Here is a 21,914-nt window from a genome sequence, read left to right on the forward strand (position 1 = left end):
TTACCTGTCTTCCAATCAGGTAAGGCTGAGGAGAACACACTTCAATGCAGAGATTCTGAATTTCAGAACTCGAAAGTACAATGGTGCTTCTCTGATTCAGCCTCACCTTTTCATACAAGCTAAACAAAATCCTAGTGATCAAATAATATGTTGGTAAACTCAATAACTGGAAAAACTATAACTAAGGCCCAGTTTCCTCCTTCTCATACCCATTGTTTTCCTTAAAATTTCTATTTTTTTAAATCTTCTTTTAGAATACCACCACCACCAAAACAAAGAAAAATCCATTCACTTTTAGCCTCACCTGTCAATTGCTATATTTTGTTTTGATGTATAAATGCCTGATCCACTAACCCTCTGAGGGAAGATGAGTAAATACAGGTGCATATCAGATGCAGTCTGGTCAGTAGTATGTAAAATGCTAATTTACATTTACAGAAAACTTTCCTGACCTAGTGGTTTTTCTGAACCACATTAGAATCTGTGTCACGTTTACATGTTTTAGACTTTATGAATATGTTATTTGCAAATGTTTGAGCAATAAAATAATACAATTATAAAACACCTTCTGTCAGGATGCTCAAAGCACTATGTATATATAATAATTACAACAGTATAAAAATATAATAAGCAATCACCCACCAAGATAAATTTAGGAGGAAAAAGTTTAGCATAGTGTTACATAAATGTAAAGAGGATTAATTATAAATTCAGAAAAGGACTGCAAACATGATTAAATGCAAAGACAAACACAAATCAAGCTGAACACATTTGTCTTTGGGAAAGGAATTATAAAAATGTTTGGCAGTAAAATGAAACTGCTTATAAGTCATTTCAAAATAATGATACACCCTGGATGATTTTATTGCTTTTATAACTTTAAAGCTGTGACCCAGTGCCTCGTATGTGCTTTCTTGTAAAGTTATAATCTAATTATGAAGTGACCAAATATTAAAGAGCTGCTGTGAATCTGCTGCCGCCTCCAAATGTTACCTCTGATGTTTAAAACTCTTCTAATGGAAATTGCATGCACTAACTATCAATAGAAAAAGATTAAATACTGTGGTGCAGTGAAGTGAAACAGAGATTGGTTTTTCTCCCTGTTGAGGTTGTGATTGGATTATTGTGAACTCAATATTTGTTCCAAAAGAAAATTATTTCTTTCTTTATATATACATTACAATAATTGAATAGATAGGGTTATTCCTGGAAGTTAAGGAGTGTTTTGAAACCATTAGAAGTACTTGTATGTTGTATCTTTCCTTCTATCCTAAATACCACTCTACTTCAATCTCAACTCTGTTGTTATTTTATGAAAAGATTGTACAGGTTTCTCAACTCCAGAAACTTATTAGAATGGTTTCTTGTACCTCTGTTTCTTTTTTTTTTTTATTTTTATTTTTTATTTTTTTTAAAGATTTTATTTATTTATTCAACAGAGATAGAGACAGCCAGTGAGAGAGGGAACACAAGCAGGGGGAGTGGGAGAGGAAGAAGCAGGCTCATAGCGGAGGAGCCTGATATGGGGCTCGATCCCATAACGCCAGGATCACGCCCTGAGCCGAAGGCAGACGCTTAACCACTGTGCCACCCAGGCGCCCCTGTACCTCTGTTTCTATTCAGATTCTTGTGTGTGTGTGTGTCTGTCTGTCCATCCATCTGTGTCTGTCTATGTGTGTCTGTATGGTGCTTGAGTAACTGATAAAGGAGGAGGGAAATCTAAGATCTGGTTAGCTTACCTAGCTCATTTCAATAATTCACAGCCCTTAGGAAGCTGTTGATGGTTCTTTATTATCTCTGTCCCCCTCATTCTTCTACTTTCTAGCATCCCTTTCCAGAATACCACACTTTAGTGGTCCACTCAGGTGACTCTTTGGTTTTCCCCTGGGAAATATCTGTCCATGCTATAAAATGACACCATCATTCTGTATTTTCCTTCGCATCTCTACAACTCTTATTCCCTAAGTGCACATATTAGTTAGTTTTTAAAAGTTAAAATTCTGTCTACGCTAACTCACACTGAAATATGAATGTGAAAAATGACTATTCTTATCTTCAGGAATAGTAATCTAATAAAAGTCTGCTTACATATTCAAATATATATATATATTAGATGATAAAATTTTAGATAAGATGGGTATGGTAGGTGAGTTATGTCTTCCAAGATGATTCTACACCTCGTTGCCCTTATCCCCAGACTGTGAATACGTGTCAAAAGGAACTTTGTAGATATAATTAAATTAACTAATTAGTTGAATTTAAAACAGGGAAATTACCCTGGATTGTCCAGCAGCAGGGGCCCAATATAATCACATGATCCCTTAAGAGCAAAAAGCAAGGTAGAAAGGGAATTCAGAGAAATTCAAAGCATAGAAAAGATGCAATGGTCCTTTGTTTGCTTGAATTTGAAGGAATTAATGTGTCAAGAAAACAGGGATCTCAGTTCCACAACCACAAGAGACTGAATTCTGTCAACAATCAGTGATCTTGGAAGAAGGTAGTAAGGGGCCCCAGATGAGAATCATAGCCCTGGCAGATACCCTAATACCTTATAATGACTGCATCATTCATTCATTTAAAAATAGTATGCATTAAAAATTAACCACTTATGAAACAAATCAGATAAATCTCCTATCCTGAAAACTTTCTAGAGGAATAAAAGAGATAAAGTATTCATTGAATTATATGGAATGGTTGAAAGGTAATATTTTTTTATAAAACAGGTATGGATAAATGGCTCTGAGACTTCAGAAAAGTGAATTGTTACTTAAAGTTGGGATATGTTGAAAGGCTTCTTGGAATAATTGGCATCTAGGCTGAGTTGACTCAAATTGCACCACTTTATTTTGACAAGCAATTGAAAGTGTTAATTTCTACATCATTCGCTCATCCAAGATCAGCTTTAGACTTGACAACTCTTTAGTGATTATGTTTATTATTTTTATTTTTTGCATATATTAGGTTCCTTTTTATGTCCTAAAATAAGATTCTAATGCTGTTGACCTTATTAATCTGTACATATGGTTAAAATAATATAAAGAGTAGTAAAGTTTTGGGGGAAAGTAGTAAGGTACATATGGCTATATAGTATTGTTAGCATTTAGTTGATAAAACAAAAGATTTCAACATATTAGCATTCCAGAATATTTTGAACTAAAAGATGCTAGTGATACAGAAAAAGTGACATCATTAGCTAAATAATATTATTTAAAAATAAGACCACTTCATTTTATATGAACTGAATAAGAAAGATCATTCATGGTATATCCATAAGATTTTTTAATGGAGTAATCTTTTCTCCAAGGGAGATAGTGCAATATAAATTATTATTTAGTAACTGGGATTTAACTGGGTACAATAATGCGAGATTGAAAAGGCACAGAGAAGAAGACACATTAACAGATTCATGATTTCTATCTCTCCCCTCTTTTTATAGAGCAATTTTGCACACGACCTCAGGTCTGACAACAAGCACAGCCAGGTGAATCTCCTGGATGCCCCCCTCCCCTATATTCTTAACTCCCACTTTACCTTCTGAGCAAGGTAAGTGTAGAAACCTTTGTTTATCTTTTCTGAATTTGTTCCTCATGTTTTCATAGGCCCAATTTCATATTTTGGTTTTCCAATATCATCCTGGCCAATGTGTTCATTCAATTGTTATATATAATAATACATCTACCTGGTGAACATTTATTTATGCCAGCTCATGCTAGCTAACCTACTTATTTTACAGCATATACTTTTTCAGAACTTTGTCACTTTTCTACTTAGTTGGAGAGACTTATGAACAAAATCTGAAGACCGATGTTTATGGAACAGAGGGTTTTCAAACTACCTATCTCCCTGGCTGCGTATTTTCAAATTTTATGCCTCATCTGCTAAATTCTCTCTCAACACAAACCCAGATTGTGCAGCTGTGTAAATCATGTGTTCTGTGACCAGGTGTGCCAAGGATGACTGTGGAGATGCCACTGTTAAGTAAGCCTCCCGCTAGAAGAGACACTGGTAACATTGACTTTCAGATGTTCACAGGCTGGCTGGCTTGGGAGCCAGATAGTTGAAGATTGTTCCAGAATGTTTTCATTTAAAGCATGATGGCTGACAGTGTGTTGTAAGCTTTAGGAACAGCAGGAGCACTTTCCCTATGTTAATAAATACTAGGAAGCATTGTCCTTTGCAGAATTCAAGAATCCTTAACATGTAGGCTGCTCTACTCTGCTAAATCTTTCTGTTTTCTTTTTGCTAATGCAGAAAAAAAATTAATTCAAATAATAGGTTTTTTGTAGCAAACATGAGTTACTCCATATAATAGGGATATATTTGTTTGTGTGTTTGCTTATTTATTTGTTTGTTCATTTACTTAATGTAGAGCTCCCCTGAAGCCATCAGTCATTATGAAGTTGTTGGTTTTTGTTTTTTGTTTTTTAATTTAATTTTATGACATGACTTGAGAAATGGCTACCTTGGTTATGCTTGTGATGGCTACATTGAAGTGAAGTGACACTGCCTTACTGCCTCGAGTGAGAGGAAATCATTGGTTTTTATTGTAAAACAGTGACTTATGTTAGTGTCCTCTTTCAATTAAGATCTAATATGAAAAGTAGTGTTAAGGGAATATTTTAAACCATTGTCACAGATCAGTACATATTATTCCATCAGTTTGATGTTTAGACATATATTACATATTTGCTTTTCAAAAGAATTGGGAAGTAATAATGTTTTTTATTTTGTTTTCGGGGTGTTTCTAGCCTGTGATAATAGCACCCGACCTCATATCTCTTTTGCAATGTTGTGTATTCTGAAGTCCTCAGAAGTTAAAGAGAAACAATGCTTTTCATAAGCATCTAATCATTGTTCACAGATAACAACCTGACATCAGTAAATGGTAAAGTGTTCAACCAGTTGAATAGGGGAAGAAATTAACATTTTGTATTGGTAATATAAGCTAAGAAATAAATTAGAAAATTAAAATTTATGATTGCTTAGATGCTGATCTTACTCAGAAAAATCACTGAATTGCTGTGTCAATTTTAGCAACTTCTAAGCAGGAATAATACCTCCCACTTCCAGTCCATATCAGAGACTGATTATTGTGTACATTAATGCAACAATTTCTACCAAGGTATTTGGTATATGTAAAATGGGCTGGGTGAATACAAGATAGTATACAAGATAGCGCTATTGTTTGTCATGAAGTTGTGAGTTTTTTGGGTTTTTTTAAAGTTTAATTGTATTCAATTTCTTTTAAATCCGTCCTTTCTCATTTTTCTTAAGTTAGTTACTTGTCTCCTTGACTCCGTGGTAGCCAACATTCTTCTGCCCGTCAACTGTATTTCTGCTTTTCTACCCAGCATCTCTTGCTGAAACACTCCTCACGCTATAGGCATCAAAGTGTTGTATCTGGAGGCTTCGGAAATTCTTTGCCTGCAGTTCTAATATAATGAAGAACACTTGGAATTTCAATCATGCCCAACAACATACTGTATAGAAACTTATAATTAAATTTGTATTAATAGAAGCCATTGGTAATTTTTGAAGGCATAATCTCTCTTAAATTTTAGTTTGAGAAGCAATTCTAGTGTAATAGCTAAGGCCTGTACTTTCTCCTTCATATTTATCAACTTATGTCTTTTTTTTTTTAAGATTTTATTTATTTATTTGACAGAGAGAGAGACAGCCAGCGAGAGAGGGAACACAAGCAGGGGGAGTGGGAGAAGAAGAAGCAGGCTCCCAGTGGAGCAGGGAGCCCTATGCAGGGCTCGATCCCAGGAGTCTGGGATCACGCCCTGAGCCAAAGGCAAATGCTTAACAACTGAGCCACCCAGGCGCCCCTCAACTTATGTCTTATTTGTCTCTTGATACTCTTGACCATAATTCATGTTGATAGGTAGGAAATTTTCCTATTTTAACGTTTGCTTTTATTGTTTATATGCCTAAAACTGGACATTATGCACCACTTTCAGAGCTGTAACTAGAATTTTGTACACTGTCATTGGTATAGACATGTTAAACAATTTATTGTTCTCTATATCCGTGAATTTGTCCACTCGTTTTGAGAGTTGGCTGGGGGAGATCGCAATTCATATGTATGCTCTTTCAGTGAAAAACTAAGAGGTAAATCTCATTTTTTCTTTTTAAAAATATTTATTGGGTTGCCTGGGTGGCTCAGTCTGTTAAGTGTGGGACTCTTAATTTCAGCTCAGGTCATGATCTCAGGGTTGTGAGATCAAGCCCTGCCTTGGGCTCCACTCTGGGCGTGCAGCCTACTTAAGATTCTCTCCCTCTGCCCCTCCCTCTCCATTTGCGTCCTTGCTCTCTGTCTCTATCTCTATAAATAAATAAATAAATAAATACATACATACATAAATACATAAATAAATAAAATATTTATTAAGTGCCTTTTGTGTATCTTCTACATTTGAGAAAATTATATAATAGACAAATTAATATTTATACTCCATGTAAGGATATATATTATAGCAATCAGATGTCTTGTCTGTGGTCCTTTTATTCAAAAATAAGGAGATTGCTTATCAGGCAGAATATTAAGAAATTTCGTGGGTAACATGGGTTCCTCTTTAAGCCTATCTCAGAAAGAAATTGTTCACAATTTTTATAAACTGTATTTCTCCCATCTCCTAATTCAGTCTTCTCCCACCATAACAGTATAACCACTCATTTGTAAGAGATATAATTATTGTGGAGGTGTGATACTGGTGGTGTTACTTTGGGTAGGGGTAGGTGGGAGAGACTAATAGGAAGTACTCAAATTCAACATTTATTCTTTCTAGTGAGAGGTTCCTTATGTATTATTTTATTAAATAAAATAGCAGGCAAGCATATGGCTTGTGAAACCACATGATACACCAAAAATCTTGTTATCTTGATTTTATATAAACATTTGGGGTGATATAATTGCATCATCTTTTTATCATTTGTATTCACATGATCTCTGACTTTAAAGCCTATATGTGTTTGCTTAGTATATGTTTAACTAGACAAGAATGAAAGAAGCAAAGAAGTGAATCATTCAAAGTTACCCAATACTAAAGGACCTATTCTGAGACAGGAGCAAAGCAGCTTATTTGAGTTTTCTGCCTAAATTTATATATACTAATGTTAACATGGGCATAGAATATAATAAATCACATGCTTCCTTATGATAATAAAGATGACAATGATTTCTTAGCACTTGGTAGCACTAATATTTGGAAGGTACCTTAGAGTTCATCTATTAGAACTCGCAGCCACTGAAAACTGTTTCTTTCCAACATCTCTGGTAGCTTTTCCTTGGCCACTTCCATAAACAGGAAATTCATTACTAGGGTAATATTGGTCTGTCTTATACATTTTCTATTTTGTATCAGACCCAAAATGTAGTGAACAGTGATTTTGCAATGGTACTACTTTCCCCCCAGTCCTCTATTATATAAGTAATTATGGCATAGATCTATAAACTAAGTACTAAGCTAATCTTTTACTGTATTCTTCTCTATTTTGAAATTGTCTGTTTTTCATGTCTGTTTTGTTCTTTTCGGTGTAAAGTTAACCTGGAAAAGATGCAGGTAATTTAATCTTTTCTTCATTCTTATACTAAAAGCTAAGATAGGCACCTTTTTGTCCTAACTTTTCAAATACTTGTTGACTTATTTGTTAACATAAAAAGTCATTCCAACTTCTGATTTTGTGCCTTGGATGACATGATTTGACTTCAGAAGTTTTAGATTCTTCCCCAGATGCGCCTGTATATACCAGTTGTGTAAATTTACTGTTATTTCTCTTTGCTGTGATATATGCTTTTATTTGTCAACTTGACCAGATTTCTGTACTAAACTTCAATCTAAAATAGGTTAGTTTACAGTCTGGCAGGAGTGGTTACAGCCACTTAAAATATTGTGCATGAACTTTATGCATACATCTGAACTGCCAAAGCAGAAGTTACACGAGAAGAGAGCAAAATTAAGAGACCCTGTTGCCTCGAACTATTTTAGATAAACCCATTCATTATGCTGTCTTTGACCTACCAGTGACAAATTCTTGATCTCCAGGGGCTGCCACACCTAAACCCTCTTCGGTTTTCTTCCTGCACAGGTATAGGGGTCAAATTAGGTACCAAATTGTTGAGCCTCAGTGCCGTTCTTTCCTTGTTACAGGTGGCAGTGTTTGCTTGTCTCTGTTCTTTATCAGCAAGTGACTTCAAGTTAGCTATTATTCCCTCATTTTATTTATTACGATATCCATAGTTGGGCAGTGGCCTGCACCTCTTCAATGTTTATTTTAAGCATGTAAAAATTTTTCAACCATCGCTTCTATGAAGACTCAAGAAAATAAAGCCCCCCAAAAGGCCCAAGATGATGTAAAAACTGTAGCTTTTTTTTTTCTCCTCAGACTATTCTTTTTAGACTTTTGTGCATAATTTCTTCTGTCATTCTAGTATCTCCTCATTCTCTGTAATAAACCAGTGAATAGAACATTACCCCTTAAACCTGTTCACCTCCCATGTCAGAGGGACCAGCTTGTATTAATAGCGCACATCATTGGTACCTACCTTAGGCAGGTAGTAAATATCTTGAAGGTCAATGAAATAATAATCTCCCTGGTTCCCTAAAGGTAACATCAAAACTGCAGTCCTTTGTGGCTTTTCCTGGAGTTCCCAGGGAACGTTTTTCCCTAAATCTTGTCATAGCCTTTTATTTATTCACTTCAGCTATTTCCTGGGGGCTCTTTGGCATGCTACTTTTACTCTGCCCCGGCCATTTTTTCCCCTTCCTACTAACTCTTTTAACCTCATATGTCTTAGAGGTTTGTAGCCATTTGCTTAGCTACACATTATTAGTCAGGGTTTTTTAATACAGACAGAACACAAAAAGAATACAGACTGAGAGATAATCCTTCCTTTCTTTGTGCTAAATGAACACTGGACTAAGGTTCTGTCTAGGTTACCGTGGCCATGCCACTTACTATTTCTTGTTCTCAAGTAAAAAGAATTAGTGAAATCATACAATTCCTAGTATATATGATATAATGGAAGTGCAAATGCTTTGGATATATATACCTGGATAAAACTTGTTGGTTCCATTTATGGACTGCGTGGTCAAAGGGCTTAATTGATTTTTCTCTGTTTCAGAGATAGTAAGTAATACATACATCATAAATAATATAATAAAGCAGTATAATATTTTTTAAAGATTTTATTTCTTTATTTGAAGGAGAGAGAGAGAGTGCACACGAGTAGGGAGAGGAGCAGAAGGAGAGGGAGAGGGACAAGCAGATTCTGTGTTGAGCAGGGAGCCAGATGCAGGGCTTGATCCCAGGACCCAGAGATCATGACCTGAGCCAAAGGCAGACGCTTAACTGACTGAGCCACCCAGTCACCCCAAGCAGAATAATATTTTTAAAGTATATAATGACTGGCTAAGAGTATACATTTAGAAAATAATAAATAGTATAAGTATCCTTACTCTCCCCTATAGCTCAATTTCTGGTTATTCATTTAATCATGCATTTGAATATTGACTGTGCCAGCCAATGTGCCAAGTATTATTCATACACATCCCTTCCATAGGAGGTTATGTGTGTATTTAAATAAAGTGATTGAATATACTGTAGTAAATGCTATTATAGAGGTATATACTGAAACACATGGAAGTATATACATTTTCTATTTCATGCTACACTGATTGACCATTACTTGGCTTCTAAAGAATGAATATAGTTTATTAAAGCTAGTCTGAGGGCAAACATTTTAATGTTGAATCTCCACAGCTTACTGTCACATTTCATTTCTAACCATTTATGGTAAAAACTCAGACTCTCTTATCTGTGTATTTTGCTTAGTAATTATGACGTAATCATATCTAATTTATTCTAGAATATGAAATAGATATATTTTGGTTTATATTCTGTGACAAATCACATTTGTTTAGTGATTTTGAGGTAATCATCTGTATTTTGGTTAGTGATATTTTTACCTTCGAGATTGTTTAAACAGACCCAAGATTGATAGGTAGCCTTACATGAATTGATGCATTGTTTTTGTTCTTCTTCCCTTTTGTAGTGTAATTTATTTAGTAGGACTTTTATCTATTTTAGAAATTTATTTAAAACTTAACTTTTACCTCCAACTGAATGTGCCGAAAGCTAACTCTTTATACAAGTATCTTAGAAAAAATTTCAGTTTCTCTTTTTTTTTTTAAAGTATTAAGTTAAATTCTGCTTTACCTTTTTAAAAATAGACTTTATTTTTTAGAGCAGTTTTGTATCGGGACATAACTGAACAGAAGATACAGAGTTCCCATGTACTCTGCCTCAGCCCCCACTATCACCATTCCTCACCAAATGAGTACCTTTGAGTACTGATGAGCTACACTGACATATCATTATTATACAAAGTCCATAGTTTATATTAGGGTTCATTTTGGGGGTTGTCCATTCTATGGATATTGACAAATGTATAACGACATGTATCTACCATTATCGATCGTATCATACAGAATAATTTCTCTGCCCTAAAAATTCTGTGTGCTCTGCCTCTTTATCCCTCCTTTTCTAACCTCTGAAAAACCACTGATCCCGCCTTTTCCAAATGGTCGTATATTTGGAATCATACAGTATGCAGCCTTTTCTGATTGGCTTTTTCCACTTAGTAATATGTGTTTCAGCCTTCTCCATGTCTTTTTATGGCTTGATGGCTCATTTATTTTATTTACTGAATGTTATTCTATCATGTGGATATACCATAGTTTATTTAATCCATTCACCTACCAAAAGACATTTTGGTTACTTCCATTTGTTGGCAATTAGGAATAAAGCTGCTGGAAACATCTGTGTGCTAATGATTGTGTGTATGTTTTCTGTTCATTTGACTATATACCAAAGAGTATGATTGCTGCTTTGTATAGTAAGATTATGATATTTTTGTCAGAAACTGCCAAACTATCTTCCAAAATGGCTTTACCATTTTGCACTCCCAGCATCAATGAATGAGAGTTCCTATTGCTCTACATCCTCTCCAGCATTTGGTGCTGTCAGTGTTTTGGAATTTCACCATTCTGGTAAGTGTGCAGTGGTGTCTCATTGTTTTAATTGGCATTTCCCTGATGACATATGATGTCGGACATATTTTCATATACTTATTTGTAATTTGTGTATGTTCTTTCATGAGGTTGTATTAAGATTTTTGACCCATGTTTTAAATCAGGTTGTTTATTTTCTTATTGTTGAATTTTAAGTGTCCTTTGCATATTTTGGATAATAGTTCTTTGTCAAATGTATTTTTTGCAAATATTTTCTCCCAGTGTATGGCTTGTCTTCTTATTCTTTATTTAACTTTAAAAAAAAATTTAACTTTTTAAATTTTAATTAAGTCCAATTTATTAATTACTTATTTTATTAATGAGGTTTTAGATGTTGTATCTGAAATGTCATCTCTAAACCCAAGGTCATCTGTATTTTGTCCTACCTTCTAGGAGTTTTATAGTTTTCATGTTACATTTAGATCTTTATTATGAAAGGTATAAAGTCTGTGTCTGGATTCCTTTTTTATTTTTTTATTTTTTGGCATGTGTATCTACTTGTTCCAATACCATTTGTTGAAAAGACTGCATTTTCTTCATTGTATTCCTTTTGTTTCTTTGTCAAAGAGCAGTGTTTTAACTGTTTTTATTTGATCTCTATGTCCAAAGTACTACTGTATCCTGCATATTTTTCTTATAATTTAAATTTAACTTACGCTTGCTACTACATTATCAGTAACTAACCAAATAGAAACAATCCTGCTCTTTAGCTTTCTCTCTCATTCTGAATTCACTGATCATTTAAGTTCAATACAGTAGCTAACTAATGGAAGGAGAAGTGCATAAAGAAGCCAACCATGCCTAAAGAGAAAAGATTCTTATTTTTTAATGAATATCTAAATATTGGTTACTATCTTGAAGTAGCACTTAATACTTCTGAATTTTGAAACTGTATGCTGTAACGTGAAATAACTATTGAATGTCTGATACTTAGGAATGAACTGAAAAACGATGAAGGTTGCAAAGTTTTCATACAATGGTAGGGGGGATGCATTACAAAGTAGCAGCTGTAGACCAAACACGTTTGTATTTTGAGCTCATCCAATATCAAATACTTGTTTAACATAGCAGTAGTAAACTGAATGTGGTAATTTCAGTCAGAGTTAATGAAATGATATAAGGTATTAGGAACAGAGAAAATGACTGAGTTAGAATGCATTATCAAGATGGTCAAAAATAGTGAAATGTGATATGGAACAAAGATTGATCTAGAAATCAAAAGACTTAGGTTCTAGAACCAGTTCTGTCTCACTTACAGTTATCTGTCTCTTATTTAATGTTTTATATTTTCAATCACAAAGTGGGGAATAGATAAGTCGTTATTATTATTTTTTTTAATCTTCAACTCTAAAATTGTAAGCTGCTAGTACAAGAAAAGTCAGACACAGTTCTGGGTTAATCTGGTTCAACTAGGCAGCTTTAGTGAATAAATTAAACACATGTTTACTTAACATTAAATGCATCCTAATAAAAACATAAATCTTAAGTGGGCTATAAAAGGTGACTTTTCCCACTGTTTAGTTTTTCTTTTAAAAATCAGCAATAAACACACATATAACAGATTGCAATGATTTATCTTCTATAAATATCTGATTTTGTATTTTGCTTTTATTTTTTGAAACCTAACTCAAATACTTAGAATAAGTGGATTTTAGAATTAATATAGTCATTTTAATTCCATCCCCATCCCAACTTCAATTTAGCAAAGAGTAAACTGAAGTCCAGAGAACGTAAATGATTTGTACAGGGTCACACAGCTAATTTATGGCAAAGCTGGATTTCCTGATCCACAGCCCAGTGACCTCTCCACAATAAGCTTAAAGTCCTTAGCAATTAGTATTACTTCAATAATCCATTGATAAGACATTTAATGTTTTATTTGACAGAAATAAGTTTTGACACCCATTAATTCATTTTATCCTTTCAACATCCCTGCAAGGTTATTATCATTCTCATTTTTCTATACATACTACCACAGATTAAGTAATATGCCCAAGGTCATATAATTAATAAGGATTGAAGTGTGAATTTGAAACATCACTTTTGCCTGACTCCAGATCCCAACCTCTTTTAAGGCATTATGTTAACTTTTTAAAGTTTCCTTTGAGTGTTAGTGTTACAATGATTCTGGAGGACACCTTTGTTAAGTCTTTGGCATTAGTCTTTGTCAGGGCTTAGTAACAAGGACCATCCAAATTTATTTTATTTTATTTTTTTAAAGATTTTATTTATTTATTCGACAGAGATAGAGACAGCCAGCGAGAGAGGGAACACAAGCAGGGGGAGTGGGAGAGGAAGAAGCAGGCTCATAGCAGAGGAGCCTGATGTGGGGCTCGATCCCAGAATGCGGGGATCACGCCCTGAGCGGAAGGCAGACGCTTAAGGACTGCGCTACCGAGGCGCCCCAGATTTTTATTATTATTTTCTAGTATTGCTTCATCATTGGCTTTTCTGAAAGTGAGGCTCATATTAGAATATGTGCAATAATAAATGTTTGCAGTAAATAAGTTTTCAACTAACCTTTGTATAGTTGATTACTTTAGAAGTAATTCACTCAGTATTTCGTGCTCTGAGCAGATTTTTATTGTATTTGTATGTACACACATGCATTTGAGAATTGTACTGACCATCTTTTTACCCTATCAAGATGGTCTTAAATGCTGATCCAAGGCCCAATGTGTAACTTTGCCAGGAATCTCAGCATCGACTTTCAGAATAAAAAGTTGTCACTGGAGGCTTCTCAATGCCTATCTACTGCATTTCTGAATTAACAACAAATGCAGATTTGTCTTTGATGGCTCTTTTATAGCTGTATGCAGCTGGAGGAAAACCAACTGCCAAGGGAACTCAATTTTCTTTATCATCAATTTGACATTGGTTGACAGATGGCTTCTGGATACCAGGGTAGTCTTCTTAATTTGTCTTTCTATATAGTGCTGCAAATACCCTTGGTTAATTACTTGATTATTACATTTAATTCTTTGTCAACAATATACCTCATTGTTTTGGAACATGTCTGAGGAGATAAGTTATAAAAGGCAGATATTTGAGTGTTGATCTGCTATCACACCTTTGAAACATAAAGCAAAACACCTACAGGTAGACAAATGTGTTAAAATATCCCGTCCTAAAATCCAGTAGGCTTTTTCTGAAGTAAGTGATTTCTCTTGAATACAGTGGATTCTCCAGAGTTAATTTATAGAAAGGACAGAAGAAAAGAGATCTATCAAAACATGAAAAAGGTAATAAATACAGTTTAAAGTAAAACATCCTTCCACTTGAACATTAACCTAAGTTTAATGGCAGCTGATGTCTTACTTGTTTCTGTTTTTTGTTTGTTTGTTTTGTTTTGTTTAGAATTTCAGTAAGTAGAATTTAAATAATTTACTTTGGAGAATGCAGAATTTTCCACTATTTCAAAAGGTATGTAAAAATAGCTTGCAATTGATGGAATATTTTGACATTCCTTAAAATGCAGATGTGAACCCTTTCTCTGAATGCTTTGGAAATCCAAAGAAACAAAGTTTTAAAATACAAAGTTTGAGGGGCGCCTCGGTGGCTCAGTCGTTAAGCGTCTGCCTTCGGCTCAGGGCGGGATCCCAGAGTCCTGGGATCGAGCCCCACATCACGCTCCTCCACTGAGAGCCTGCTTCTTCCTCTCCCACTCCCCCTGCTGTGTTCCCTCTCTTGCGGCCTGTCTTTCTTTCTGTCAAATAAATAAATAAAATCTTTAAAAAAATATATAAAGTTTGAGAGCGCTGATGCAATCAGACAATATTGCATATAGCATTACACGCATTCATGTGTATACATATACAAAAAGGAGAGTTCAGTGCATGACTAGAGAGTTCGTTGGTCACTGTAAAATCATCTTATGGTGTCAGCTCTGAAGGTGGCGTATTAACCACCCAACCATATCAATTAAAACAACTATTAATTTTAGCTTCGTAGTTCTTTTTTCATTTATTCATTATGAAATAGCAAGTCTGTCTCAAAAAATGATGCAAAATTGTACTTGTACATCTACTTTTACTTATAATTATAGTTGTACTTTTAACAAAATAAATTACTCTCTAAGCATTTTAAATAGATTCAAAAGATGGACTCAGTGGAATCAGAAAACCCTCCAAATAGTACTTTGCCATTATGAGAAAAGAAGATCTGAACTAATATTGCTAGTAATGAATATTCTGTTGAAGTTTATGCTGCCACCTATGGGAAATGAAAATTCTTAGTAATTAATCTAAAATGTAGAAATTACTGTTGCCAATTACAAGAGAAAATTGAAACTTCTAAGTGGATTTTATTACCATTTAACTGTCAAAGGAAAGTCCATTTGGAGAAAGCTGTAAATTCTTCACCTGTTCCTTGAAAAACCCAGATTTGATTATATGCCCATGGAAATTAAGCTACATAGTCCACAAGGCTTATTTCTAAGGAATGCCTATTTAAGTGTCAAAGTTGTGTATTTGGAATCAATAATTAAAAATAGTGTAAACAGAATTAACTCCATTGTGAAATCTTACGTAAACTGACTTAATCATGCTTTTGTTTATTTTCTTCACATCCCCTTCTTTTCACTTCTGCCTATTTAACGTGTACTAGTTTATTCACACTGGGAAGCAAAACAACTGTTTTTAGCCTCTTGTCTGCTAATATACCAATGTAGTGGAATGGAAATAGAAAAGTTCTGATTAAAGGAAGTCTTTTGTTTAAATTCATGGTCTAAAACTTGCTAATTGTATCACGTAAGAAAAGAAACTCTTGAGTATTCATCAGAAAATAGAACTGGTGGTACCAGTATCTTGTAGCAATGCCATAAGAAACATACGCAATACCTTACAATGCTTAACAGAGTGCCTAACACAGAATATTTGTTTTCTCCCAAAACGTACCATTATGCCGACAAGATCTAGAAAAACTGAGTCATACTTCATCCTGTCAGTTTCTACTGATCAATAGAATATGGTACAGGTAATGAGATGTTACTCCCATGATTGCATTATGAAGACTCCTTTGCTGGCTTTGAAGAAGTAAACATCTAGATGGCAAACTAAGGAAGGCCTTTAGAAGCTAAAGGTAGCTTCCAGAAAACAGGCAGCAAGAAGTCAAGGACCTCAGTGTACAATCACAGGGAAATGGATTCTTCCATCAATCTGAGTGAGACTAGAAGTGGACTCTCCTAGTCAGTCTATCCTCCATGAGAGAATCCAGCCTTGGCCATTTCATTAATTACATTCTTGCAGATGACCCAGTTAAAACGTACCTGGATTCCTGAACCACAGAAATTGTGAGATAATAAATGCATGTTTTTTAAGCTGCTAAATTTGTTACGCAGTAATAGAAAAACAAATCTAATGACTTTTCTTGGCTAAGTTATATTTTCTTTCCTTTTTTTCTGTATAACTTTAAAAATGTGAAAATATGATTTATAATACATGTACAATATAAATAAGCATCCCTCCCACTCTACACGCCTACATCGCCTTCATCACACTCCCCAGAGGCAACCGTCATTTACTGTTTCATGTTTTCACCTCTGATAAAATGGTTTTCCAGATTCATAAATATATATGAAAATTTGAGAATAATTTATCTTTTAAGCTTTTCCTGATATTTATCATTTTCAAAAGTAACATTTTATTGGGCCATGGTTTTAAAGATATTTTAAAGCTAATGCAAGAAACTATACCATGCTGCATAACATTAAGTCTTAAATTTCATGGTCTATCCATGGGAATTGAAGTAAAGGGAAGCAATAAGCTTGGCCAATACAAGACTATTTTTTAATAAACCTAGGTTCTTATGCAATATTGCTGCTAACTGGCCATATATCTTTATGGAAACTACTTCCTCTCTATATACCCTTAATTTACACATTCCAGATTTCAAATTACATATTTATATGCACTTTACAGTTTGTGCGTTTTGTCTTTCGTAATGGTACCTGCTGATTTGCAAACCTGACTGATCACAAAAATAATACTTGAAGTATTTAATCATTATCATCATCATCGTCATCATCATCATCATCACCATCATCATCATCATCAACAACTAGTCACCATCCCTAGATATTCTGAGTCCATGAATTTAGGACACGATTATGGGAATCTATATGTTACAATATTTTTACAGGTTATTCGGATCCACTTGATTGGAAAACGGTAAGTTAGCTATTTTATTTATACACGTGTAAACCTGTAAGATAGTGGTCTGAAATTCACTGTAAACTACATGACAGAGAAGGCAATCATTCCAGTTATGGACTGAATGAAAAAAAACAATTGCAAATAAAGCAGTTTAGAAAACGTTTAACTTTTGATCCTCTTTTCTCATTTATTCTATATTTTATTCATTCTTGCTTCAGTGGTTACCTTTATATCCTTAACAAAGCACAACTTCTTATCTCATATTCAGAAATCCTCCTCCTTCACTTAGAAGCCCTGATCCTGGGAAGACATGAGAGTCCTTTGGAACTGTCTTGAGTCACCAACCAAAGTTGGATCATTCAGGTGTTTCCAGTCTTCCAGTCCTGTTTTTGGCTTCGTTTTCTCATTGGTGGATCAAACCTGGGAGGTGACAGCTTTATCTGGTGCTTTGATATCATTAAGTAAGTTCTTTAGCAATATCTCCTATTCAAAAGTTGCTTTTGGCTTATACATTGTTACTGTATGTCAATTTTTTTCAACATATTCTTCAGACATGTCAAAAGTGACTTTACTTTGTAATTATTATGGAATTTGTTGGCTGTGCATGACCAGGAAATGAAAGGTAGTTATGGAGACTGAAGCAATTATACAAAGATCTAACCTCAAATATATGAAGACTGTAGCTACCTTACTCTCATCTTTCCTAATTATTTTAAGTGGGTAGGTAGGTAGCTAACTAGCTATAACTCACATAACATAAAACTCACCCTTAAAGTGCACAACTCATTAGTTTTTTAGTATATTAACAGTGTTTTGTAATTCTTACCACTATGCAATTTTAGGACCTTTTTATTACCTCCAAAACAAACCCTGTATTTAGTAGCACATGCTTTCTAACTCTCTCCCCAAGCCTCTAACCACTAATCTATTTACTGTCTCTGTAGGTTTGCCTTGTCTATGGGATTGTGAAAAATTCATATAAATTGAATCATACAAATGTGGTGATTTGTGGTTGGCTTATTTTCCTTAGGTTGTTGTCAGTGTTCATCTACATTATAGCATGTATCAGTACATTATTTCTTTTGATGGCTGAATATTACATTGAATGGATATATCACATTTTGTTTATCTATTCATTGTTTGGTGGACTTTGGGTTGTTTTCATTTTTTGACCATTGTGAATAATGCCACTGTAAATGGTCATGTGTATGTTTTTTTTCCCTGTATTTTGGGTATATATCTAGTAGTGGAATTTCTGGGTTACATGACACATCTATTTCTAACATTTTGAGGAAATGCCAAACAGTTTTCTAAAGTTGTCGCACCATTTTACATTTCCAGCAATGTATGAGGATTGCAGTTCTTCCACATCCTTCTCAACACTTGTTTTTGTTCAGTCTAATGGAAGATTAGTGAAACAAGTTTTGATTCTGTTGATTCTCTCTATTTTTTCCTATTCTCTGTTTATTTCTACTCTAATTTCTATTGTTTCCTTTCTTGACCTTGCTTTGGGATTACTTTACTCTTTTTTCTAGTTTCTTAATGTGGAAGATTAAGTTGATTAGAAATCTTTCTTTTTTATTCATAGGTATCCATAAATATATTCCTCTCTATGTACAGTTTAACTGCATTCCTTAAGTTTTGGCATATTGTATATTTATTTTCATACATCTCAAAGCATTTACTAATTTCCATTTTAATTTCTTTAACCCATTGAAAATTTAGGAGTGCATTGTTTAATTTCCACATATTTGTGAAATTTTATAATTTGTTTCTGCCATTTCTAATCGGATTTTATTGTGGTAAGAGAACATATTTTTCATCATTTATGCCATTTTAACTTCGTATAAGTTATACCATTTTACATTTACTGTGGCTTGCTCTATGGCCTAGTATATGGTCTGTGTTGTAACTATTCTGTATGCACTTGAGAAGAATGTGTTTTCCTCTGTTGTTGGGTAGAGTGGTTTATAGATGTCTGTTAGATTTGCTTGGTTTGTGGTGTCGTTCAAGACATCTATTTCCTTGCCACTCTTAGGCCTCGTTTTCTGTTATTCAAAGTGGGATATTTAAGTTTCCCGTTATTATTGTTATCTATTTATCTCTTTATGTATGTCAGTTTTTGCTTTATGCATTTTGGGGGCTCTTTTACTTATGTGCATATATGCATGTATTATTTTCCTGATGACCCTTTTTTCATTGGAAAATGTTTTCCTTTTTCTCTAGTAACAATTTTCGTCTTAAAGTCTGTTGGATCTGATATTAATATAGCCACTTCGGCTCTCTTTTGGTTATTGTCTGCATGGTATTCCTTTTTTGTTCTTTTATTTTCAATCTCTTTGTATATACAAAGTACATCTCTTGTAGACAGAACAAAGTGGGATCATTTTTTTAAATTTATTTTGTCACTTTCTCCTTTCCAATTGGAGTATATAACCCAACAAGGTAAGGTTTAGACCTGCCTTTTTGCTTTTTGTTTTCTATATGACTTATGTTTTTTTTCTTCATTATTGCCTAGACATTTTTTCTTGTGTACTATATTAATCTCTTTATTGTTTATTGTACTATATATATATATTTTTTAAAGATTTTATTTATTTGACAGGACAGAGACAGCCAGCAAGAGAGGGAACACAGGCAGGGGGAGTGGGAGAGTAAGAAGCAGGCTCATAGCGGAGGAGCCTGATGTGGGGCTCGATCCCATAATGCCGGGATCACGCCCTGAGCCGAAGGCAGACGCTTAACCGCTGTGCCACCCAGGCGCCCCAATTGTACTATATTTTTGAGATATATTTTAAAATTGTTGCCCTGAGGATTATAAAGTAACAACTTAAAACACTCTAGTTTTGGTTAATGACAATTTAATTTCAGTAATACACGAAAACTTTTTGTCTAGGAGCTGGGTGTGGAATTCTTGGTTGACAGCCTCTTTCAGCACTTCTAATGTATCATCCCATAGTCTTCTAGCCTTCACTATTTCTGATAGTGAATGTATTTGGGTATGGATGGCTTTGAGTTTAACCTGTTTGAAGTTGATTGAGCTCCTCAGATATATGAATTAATATTCTTCATCAAATTTTGGAACTTTTCAGTCATTATTTGTTCTAATGTTCTTTCTGCTCCTCTTTTCTCTCCTTCTCAACTACCATTATGCATACTTTGGTACATTTGAATGTATCCAGTAGTTCTCTGAAAATTGGTTAATTTCGTGCATTCCTTTTTCTTTCTGTTCCTCAAAAATAATTAAGAAATGTCAATTGAACTATTTTTAAGTTGGTCGATTCTTTCTCCTGTGAGCTCAAATCTGCTTTTGAACATTTCTAGTGAATTTTCTTTTCAGCAATTTTACTTTTCAACTAAAAAAATGCTATTTGGTACTTTTTGAATTTTTTTTTGTCTCAAGGTAACTCTCTGTATAGTGAGATATTATTCTCATACTTTCCCTTAATTCTTCAGACATGGCTTCCTTTATTTTCTTGAAAATATTTATAATAGCAGGTTTTTAAAAATTTGTCTAGTAAGTCCAACACTTGGTTTTCCTAAAAGATGGTTTTATTGACTTCATTGGATTTCTTTCTTTTCTTCCTTCCTTCCTTCCTCCCACCCTCCCTCCCTCCCTCTCTCTCACCTTCCTTCTTTTTCCTTCCTTCCTTCCCCTCTCCCTCTCTCCCTCCCTCCCTCTCTTTTCTTCCTTCCTTCCTTCCTTCCTTCCTTTTTTGTATATGAGCCATATTTTTTTTTTCTTTGAATGTCTCTCTTTCTCACTCTCTCTTTTTATTTTTTTGTTTTTGTTTTTGTTTTTGTTTTTGGTAGAAAACCGAACATTTGAAATACTATAATGTAGATACTCTGGAAAACAGATTCCTATTCATCATCAGGTTTTGTTGTTATTGTTATTGCTGTTTATGCAATGTTTTTCCTGGACTAATTCTGTAAAGTCTGCATTCTTGGTTAACTAATTTAGTGATCAGCTGATAATTGGACAAATATTTCATTAAATGCCTTGAACCAAAATTTCTCAACCCTTGTTAGAAGGGCTCTGTGTGTGCGTGATGGGGCATGACTTCAACTCTTGAGTTTACAATTATGCATTATTCATTTCCAGCTTGTGCAGATCCTAAAGGTCACCTAGAAGTAATGGATTAGGGGACTCTCAGAGATTCTGGGGTATACACACAAACCCAGGAATATTTTGGAGTCTATTAAAGTCCCATATGGGTATCCCATATATTTTCCTATTTAAAATTTTTTGGCTATCCTCTTATTTGGTCCAACTGGTATCACTGTCTCAGGCAGCTTCAAGATTAAATAAATTATGCTGATTGCTTTTAACAAACACCCTAAGATAAGGCTTTCTACCGGACAAGCTCTGAGTCACGTCAAATGATGAAAAGCCTCACAAGAGGCCTCTTCCAGAAAGCTGCTGCAGAGCTCAAATAGTGGCAGTTCTCTGCAAATGGGGATTTTATGGCAGCTTCAAATCTGTTCTTTTCCCTCCAGCGACTATTAGGTTACTGGTTTTTAAGATTACCACAGATCTGGCAAGAGGAGAATATGATAGGGCAAGTTAAAACACCACAAATTCCCTCATCTTACTGACATTCAGCCATTTTTCTCAAATAAATGCTTTCTGGATTTTGAAAGCTTCTTGTCATTTCCAGAATTCTGAAAAAGTTGATTTTGACAA

At 34.4% G+C, this 21,914-nt stretch overlaps 1 long non-coding RNA gene across 1 annotated transcript in view; it reads left to right on the plus strand.

The window, feature by feature from the left end:
• The window catches only part of LOC113266082 (uncharacterized), a 634,890-nt gene that overhangs the window by 519,618 nt on the left and 93,358 nt on the right, over positions 1–21,914 (plus strand). The window contains exons 13-14 of the long non-coding RNA XR_008957174.1: positions 3,437–3,543; positions 17,496–17,688. This is a non-coding gene — a long non-coding RNA (uncharacterized LOC113266082). The remainder of the gene's footprint in view (positions 1–3,436; positions 3,544–17,495; positions 17,689–21,914) is intronic.

Source organism: Ursus arctos, unplaced genomic scaffold, assembly GCF_023065955.2.
Source record: "Ursus arctos isolate Adak ecotype North America unplaced genomic scaffold, UrsArc2.0 scaffold_37, whole genome shotgun sequence".
Lineage (NCBI taxonomy): Eukaryota > Metazoa > Chordata > Mammalia > Carnivora > Ursidae > Ursus > Ursus arctos.